Here is an 8,730-nt window from a genome sequence, read left to right as displayed (position 1 = left end):
TTAAGCAAACGAGCCGAACACGAACACACTTTTTGAGCTCGAAATATAAACGAGCCGAACACGAGCTGAGTATGGCTCGCTCGTGTTCGACTCGTTTACACCCCTAATTACATTAGTATTCACGACCCGACCCGACCCTAAACCTAAATCCAAAAAATTTTCCGCCATCATAAAATTATTTCACGCCTCAAGTTGTTCTATTCGCATGGTGAAGAAATTTTTATCTGGTTTGTTCACAGCTCCGTCATAGCTAGGTATTGTTGGAATTTTTCATGGACGTTGATATGTCGGAAGTCGAATTCTCCATAAACATTGAGATATTGGAAGTCTCCATAAACGCTGAGATGTCATCATTCAGCCTGAACTTTGAAGATCACGATCAAGTGAGTCTTGGTGTTACTGTTGTGTTATTTTGGTGTTACTCTGGTATTACTCTTGTTTCTTGTCTTTGATTTAGTACTGTTTATGTGGTATAGGGTTTAGTTTAATCTAATGTAAACGTTGGTGTTGATGTTGTGTTATTGGGTGTTGTTCTACAGTGTGGCTTGGTATTACTATGATTTTTTTTTGCGTTATTATGGTTTTAGGCTTCTAATTTTTTTTTGTTACTCTTGTGTTATTCTGGCGTTATTGTGGTATTACTCTATTGTTATGTTGTTTATTGCCTTTTGATTTTTGGGTGTTATTCATTGCGGCATTATTTTTTGTATTATTATGGTATTTTATTTTTGCGTTATTATGGTTTTAGGCTTCTTGTTTTTTTGTGTTACTCTTGTGTTATTCTGGTGTTACTCTAGTATTACTTCTGCCTTTGATTTATTACGCATATCGTGTTATTATTGTGTTATGTTGATGTTGCTATGGTTTTATGCAGTCCTTTGAGGCAACACACGTTTGTAATGATCCAATTACAAAGAAGTTTATAAGCAGCATTATCTACAATGAGAAAGAAGCATATGAAAGCTATCGTGTCTATGCACATCAGGTGGGATTCACTGTTCGGAAGGACCATGAAGGACCATACTGACCATACTACCTACTGGTCGAACTCCAAGAAACTCAAGGTTAAAGATTATATTTGTGGAAAAACTGTCTATAAGAAAGAGTCTAACATCACAGTTAAGTTCAGAAAAGCAGACACGAGGACTGGTTGTAAGGTCATGATACAATTTCATATTGATTTCGAAGGCAATTGGACGGTGGCAAAATTCATTGAAAATCATAATCATCCTCTGACCGAAAGCGGTGATAAGCATCTTCTTCGTTCCAGTAGAAGGATAAGTGAGCTCAATGCAGATGTGTTGAGATCCATGATAGGTTCAGGGATCAGAGCAACACATGCATACAATTTCATTGCCACGGAAGTTGGTGGTGTGGAGAATTTAGAATGCACCAAGAGAGATGCATTTAATTTCATCCAAAGAGAGAGAAGACAAATAATTGAACAGGGAGATGTCAATGCTTTAATACAATCGTTCATGGAGAGGCAAGCTGGGGATAGCATGTTTGTTTGAGATTTCAAAACAGGTGAGTCTGATAGGTTAACAAGCATATTTTGGAGTGATGGATTGTGCAGGCAGGATTATGATTGTTTCGGGAATGTCATATTTTTTTTATACAAGCTACAGATTAAATAAATATAACTTATGTTGTGCTCCATTTGTGGGGGTTAACCACCACTAGCAGAACATACTGTTTGGAGTTAGATTTCTATCTGATGAGAATACTGAATCATTCACGTGGTTATTCAAATCATTCATTCAAATAATGGGAGACAAACATCTCATAACAATCTTTACCGATCCCGATCAGGATCAATCTCATAACAATCTTTGCAATGAAGGATCAAGCAATGACAAGAGCCATTGCAGAATGCCTCCCACAAACACGTCATAGATTATTTCAATGACATATCAACAAGAAATTGTCTTCCAAAGTACACTGTGGAGTGCGTACTAAGAGTGTCTGTGGTTTTTTTTACAAATGTTTGAGCAAATGTGATTCTGAGGAGGAGTTCGAAGAAACGTGGTCTTTAATGATTGAGTTGGGAGAACTACAAAGCAATGTTTGGTTAGATGAATATTGGTTAGATGAAATGTATCGTATAAGGCATAAATGGTCAACAACATTTAATAAGGATATATTCGGTATGAGAATTTATCAACACAGAGAAGTGAGTCAACCAATAATGTTTGTCATGGTGTTTCAAAGCCAACTAGCACTCTCACGGATTGTTTTATCGATATTGAAAACATAATGAAATCATGGCGTCGGAATAAGAAAGATGAAGATTTCAAATGCGGTCAGTCCGTCAGAAAGGCCACAGGTAAAATCAATCCCATGCTGAGGCAAGCTGTCTCATTTTATACAAGGAAGCTTTACTCAATGTTTGAACAAGAGCTATTGAATATTATATGTGGACTTACATCTAAAGTATCAGTGGAGAGTGAGACTAAATATTACGTATCAAGATTGGATGACGAGGGGACAAGGCAGCCCTGGAATGTGTTAGCTGACAAGATTACTTGTGATGTTACATGTAGTTGCAAAAAATTTGAGATGATGGGGTTGTTGTGCTCCCATGCACTATTTGTTCTAAGTCTAAAAAAAAAAAAGTGATTCCGGAGAAATATTTCTTATTGCGGTGGTCCATCAATGCTAAAAGGGACATGTATAACAGACTTGGGTGCAGAGAGCTAAAAGACTATGGCTTTAATAATGTTTCTTCAAGTTTTATTATATTCAGTTCATGCTCTCATATATTCAGTTCATGCTCTCAGAAATTTGCATATCAACTCATTAATAGAGCAAAAGGAAATGAGTTAGCTGAGGAGTGTTTGTGGGAGACATTTAAAACATTATCTGGAGATATTGAGGATGCTATAGTAGGGAGAACGATCGAAGTAAAGAAAATAAAAAAGAAGAAGAAAATCACAACTATAGAATGCAATGTGAGCGACCCTGCTAAAAAGAAGCCGAAAAGAGTATCTACATCTAGGCTGAAAGGACATTGTGAGAAAAATAAAAAAACTAAAAGTATAAATTTATTAATTTAGTATTTTCTCATTCCATTCCATGTATAATGCATAATTCTAATTTGACCAATTGCATCCAGGAATGGAACAAGAAGCAGCAAGTAACCGTCAAGCTGTGGACGCATTCAAGCAAAGTTTGACAGATTGCCTTACCCAGGTATGTTGATAAAATTCAGTATCATTTCACTTACTTTTATATAAAATAATTCACTCAAATTGAACTTGGTATTACTCCCCTGCTACATGAATACTATGCATTGCAACTAAGTGAAACATAAGTGAAACATACAACAATGGACTTTTGATGGATTCCATAAGTGAGAATATAGATTGATTGATATTGTAAAAGTTGGTATACTGTATCATATGTAAACTTTTTACGAAAAAGAAATTTGTGGTTTATAACATGTTTTTGTTCAAATATTTCTGTTTTAATCTTGTTCGAACATAGGTATCAATTGTATAACACGTAGATAACACGTCAATAACACCATGAGCAACACGTCAATAACACCCTGAGTAACATGTTGAATACCACTGGAATAACATTAGATTAACACGCTGAACAACATCCTGGTATACTGTAACAACTTTAAAATGTTAATAACACTGCAGTAACACGTAGATAACATGCGAGTAACACAAGATAACCAGCTAAATATCCGGTTGTTACAGGCTTAGTAACACGTAGATAACATGCGAGTAACACGTTGAATAACACACTTAGTAACACGTTAATAAAATGGGAGTAACACATAAGTAACACGTATGTCAATGACTGTTACAGGCTTAGTAACATGCGGGTAACACGTACACAACATGGGAGTAACACGTGAATAAAATGGGAATAACATCGGAAAAGCATGAGAATAACATGAGAATAACACGTGAATAACACTGGAATAATACGAGGATAATACGAGAATAACACGGGAATAACATGGGAAAAACACGAGGATTATCGTTAATAACACGGGAAGAAGACGAGGATAACACGGGAAGAACACATCAATAATACAGGAATAACACGGACAATAATACGTGAATAACACGGGAAGAACACATCAATAATACGGGAATAACACGGACAATAATACATCAATAACACGTAAATAACACAGACAATAATATGTGAATAACACAAGAATAACACGAAAATAACACGGGAATATCATTGCAATAACTTATGCAGAAAACCATAAGAAAAACACGAGAGTAACACGGGAATAACACAAGGATACCACGAGAATAACTTGGGTTATTGCCCTCTTAATGTGCGCTCGCAGCGAATATTCCCTGTGTTACTGACCGATTAATCAGCGTTACTCTGCGTTACCACGCATATTCTTCTGTGTTACTACACCGTGTTACTGCCGATTAATCAGTGTTATTCCTAAATTCCTCGTGTTATTCATACGATCAAAGATTTGTGATATATTTTTAAACTATTTTAGATAAATTTTATATTATAAATTAAATAGGATATGTAATATTAGTATATTTATTGGCTCAGGGTGTTATCTATTACTCCAGTATATTATAAATTAATAACGTTCGTGTTACTCTCGTGTTATGTACGTGTTACTCCCGTATTACTCGCGGTGTACCACATGCGTTACTCACGTGTTACTTTCGTGTTATCCATTTGTAATATTCACTTTAATTGTAAAACTCAACATATTTTAACAAATAAATTGGTCAGATTGAAAGTAAATTAAGATCAAAGCGAAAAGATCATCACAATTTCTTTAACATTTTCATGGCTCAACCATTTCAAATCACCATTTCACAAATCTCAAGACAAGGAGAAAGACAAAGAAAACTACTCATAACTCATGGGAAAGACACAACAAAACTCAGAATTCATATATAAAAGTAAAGTCATACAAACTAGAACAAGTAAATAACAAATATCTCTAATTCTTCCCCAAGCAAACTCCTCGAAGTTCCTCTGAATTTCTTCTTTTCTTTACAGCACACAGAATTCCTCTTCAAAGCGGCAAAGAGGAAAAAATCTCTCACTATCCCTCCACTCTTACAATCTCTCAAAGAATTCCTCACAATTAGACTCTCTGCACATTACTGGAACCTCTCTAACCTCCAAGACCTCTTCCTTGGACCTCCTGGACCTCTAAGCTCTCCAGGCTCTCTCCAATTTTTTGTTAAAATTATCTTTTAAAGTTGTGGATGAGTTTTCTCAAGAGTTGCCTAAGCATCCCTCCAGAAATCGTCCACATCCAATGCATTTTTTGACATAACCGTCGATCTCGCCGTCGACGGCCTCGAGGGCTTCGTCAGTGCCGTTCTAAAGATTTTGTCCTGTAGTCTCTGGAAAAACTCACAGTCGGCGGGGTCGACGAGGCCTAGTTCAAATCTTCACATTTTGGTCCTTTTCGCTCCAAATTTGCTCATTCATCATTCGTGCAACAAAACATAAAAAATACATTTCTTTAAAGTGCAATATCATCAAAAAATAGTGTAAAATAGGTGTGAAAATCTCAACATATTTTCTTTTGGTCAAATAACACGGGAAGAACACGAGGATAACACGAGAATAACACAGGAATAACACGGGAATAACACAGAAATAAGATGAGAATAACACGTCAATAACACAGGAATAACACAAGAATAACACGAAAATAACCTGTGTTACTGCCCTCTTAATGTGCAGTCTCGCAGCGAATATTCCCCGTGTTACCGACTGATTAATCAACTTACTCTGCGTTACCACACGTATTCTAACGTGTTACTACACCGTGTTACCACCGATTAATCAGTGTCACTCCAAATTTTCTCGTGTTATTCAGAAGATCAAATTTTTGTGATAAATTTTTAAACTATTTCAGGTAAATTTTATATCATAAATTAAATAGGATTGGTAATATTATTATATTTATTGATGTGTTACTCAGAGTGTTACTTACATGTTATCTATGTTTTTCTCTCGTGTTACTCAGAATGTAATCTATGTGTTACACTCGCGCTATTTACATGTTACTCTCGTGTTACTCAGGGTGTTATTTATGCTTTACTCTCGTATTACTTACGTGTTACTACATGTTACTCAGGGTGTTATCTACGTGTTACTCTCGTGTTACAAAGGGTGTTATCTACGTGTTACACTTGTGTTATTTATATGTTACTCTCGCGTTACTCATGGTGTAATCTACGTGTTACACTCGTGTTACTTACGTATTATCTACGTGTTACTCTCATCTTATTCAGAATGTTATCTATGTATCACACTCGTGTTATTTACATGTTACTCTCGTGTTACTCAGGGTGTAACATATGCGTTACTCTCGTGTTACTTATGTGTTACCTATGTGTTACTCTCGTGTTATTCAACGTGTAAACGACATGTAAATGACGTGTTACTAAGGTAGTTGATCGGCATGTTACTCAAGTGTTATACAAAAAATACTAACAATAACCTATAAACATTGTGCCGATATATAAACAGTAACCTCTACAAATATTCTATATACAATAACCTAAAAATACCAACATTCACCAAGATATAAACATTTTGCCAGTAACCTATACAAATATTCTATTTATAGTAATCATGAAGCTATTACATATACAATAACCTATAAAAAATATGCAAAGTAAAAATATACAAATTCACTCAGAAGTCCTCGAAAGTATGCAAATGTCATAAACAAATTCTACTCCAAATCGCTCCATATGATCCCGCCAATTCATATGTGCACTCAAGTCGACTTCTTCGGCCTGCACTAAAGTTTCCATGTATTTGCAGACGAACATGCCGCAATCAATACTATTCTTTTGTGTGCGTGCATGCTTTGTAATCGATAGGAATCATTTATTGATTTGGATGTAAATAAATCAACAGCATCTCTAGCAAACATATTCACATGCATGGTTGAAGTGTTATTGTGTTACTCTTCAAATGTTATTGTGTTAACTTTAATTGAGTTGAATATACTTACAACTTTTGTAGTGTCAGTCTTATGTATCTGGTTAGGTAATGAGTCGTATATTCGTCATTTTCTCAACTCGAGATGTAGAACCAACAAGATCCAATGCTGATTATGAATGATTGGAAAGAAAATGACTTTTACATCTTTTACGTTCTCGTTGGTGATATGTTTCACGTAGGGTTTGCTACCATATGTCTTATGCATCTACATAAAAATATTATTTTAAATGTGCAGGGAATATATGACTTAAACTTGTATGAATAAATATAAGTTGTTGAACATACCCCATACATTAGTGAAACATACAAGTAAGGCCGGTACAACTCTGGTCTTCTTAAAGTTATTTCGCGCAGCATAACAGTAAATATATCAACATGTTTGTCTGTAAGTCACTTATTTAATATTATGTCTTCGAGTGCCGGTCAGTAAATCAAAATATGGTCTCTGTTAATGATAATGTCGTTGCATTGATAAGAAACAGAGTTTCTTTTAATTAAATACAACAAAACCGCGTAACATTAAAAGAGTATTGGACATTTACTTACCTTCCAGTGTATCTAGATAGACACTGGTCTATTTCTTCATGCATTTCAATTAATATCAATGACCTACCATGATACTCAATAGCTGAAGTCGGAGGACGTAGCTGCAAAATAAAACAATCCATGGATAACTCAAAATAAGAATATATAAGATATGTTTCAAAGCACATAGCTATATTTTTTTTTCTTACAACTATAATATATTTGTCTGCATTAGAACCGTGGCTTTGACTCGAAATTTACTGATACCTAGGTGGATCTAAGCTTCCTTCATCTAAATTGAATTCAATATGTACATTTTCATTTGAAACTTTGACCTTTTGGGAATCACCCTTTTAAATCAGTATTTACAACAGAAGTCAGAAGATGAGTCTAAAAAATATTTTTAGAAAAAATAAAGTAGGAATGTATAACATATAGTACAAATTAGAATGTCGTACTCACCGAATGGGACAGAGATTCAAGAACACCATTTATTGCTCGTTTTACTTCTTCAGGGTCTTCATGGATTGTCTCATCACTCAAATCTGTATCTCGTGCTTCTCTTATTGGTTCTTCGGAGTCTTGAGCCTGTCCGGGAACATCTGTATGTACAGGATCAGCTGGATGGACAATATTCTTTGCAGGATCTGTGTCTTGTGCATGTCTTATTGTTTATTCGAGAACATATATATTTACAGGAGTAACAATATCTACATCATAATTTTTTTATACGTCTTCTCTTGAACTAGTATTGAAATACAGGGGGTCCACTTTCCTCTTTTGCTGATGTCCGTTGCTCCTGGTCTTCATACTTGTATCGGATATTGTTTTCTCAATGACCTTGTCAGTCTTGGTTTCAAATAATCTATGCACCAAACCTATCAGGGTGGACAATGCTTCTACCATAGTATTCATTTGTATACTCATACTAGTCGCAGTACCTTGTATATTTAAGTTTATTTGTTCCTGAGATTTTAGCATCTCATATAGTACCCCAAAATCAGCACTCTTCGTCGTATGTTCAGGTATTGGGGTTATATCACTATAAACAATTGTACCCCTGGCATACAATTTGGGTGAAGATGACCCTGCAATAGTTTCGTGTTGTGGAAGTTGCGTTGCAGGAATCGTGGTCCCTGCTCTGGATTCTCGAGCAGTTGTACTTCATCGTCCCTCAAATATAAGAATCTGTCATTAACCTACCATAAAAATATATTCGTT

The sequence above is a fragment of the Phalaenopsis equestris genome, unplaced genomic scaffold, assembly GCF_001263595.1.
Source record: "Phalaenopsis equestris unplaced genomic scaffold, ASM126359v1 Scaffold000223, whole genome shotgun sequence".
Taxonomy (NCBI): Eukaryota; Viridiplantae; Streptophyta; class Magnoliopsida; order Asparagales; family Orchidaceae; genus Phalaenopsis; species Phalaenopsis equestris.
This window is presented reverse-complemented; position numbering follows the sequence as displayed.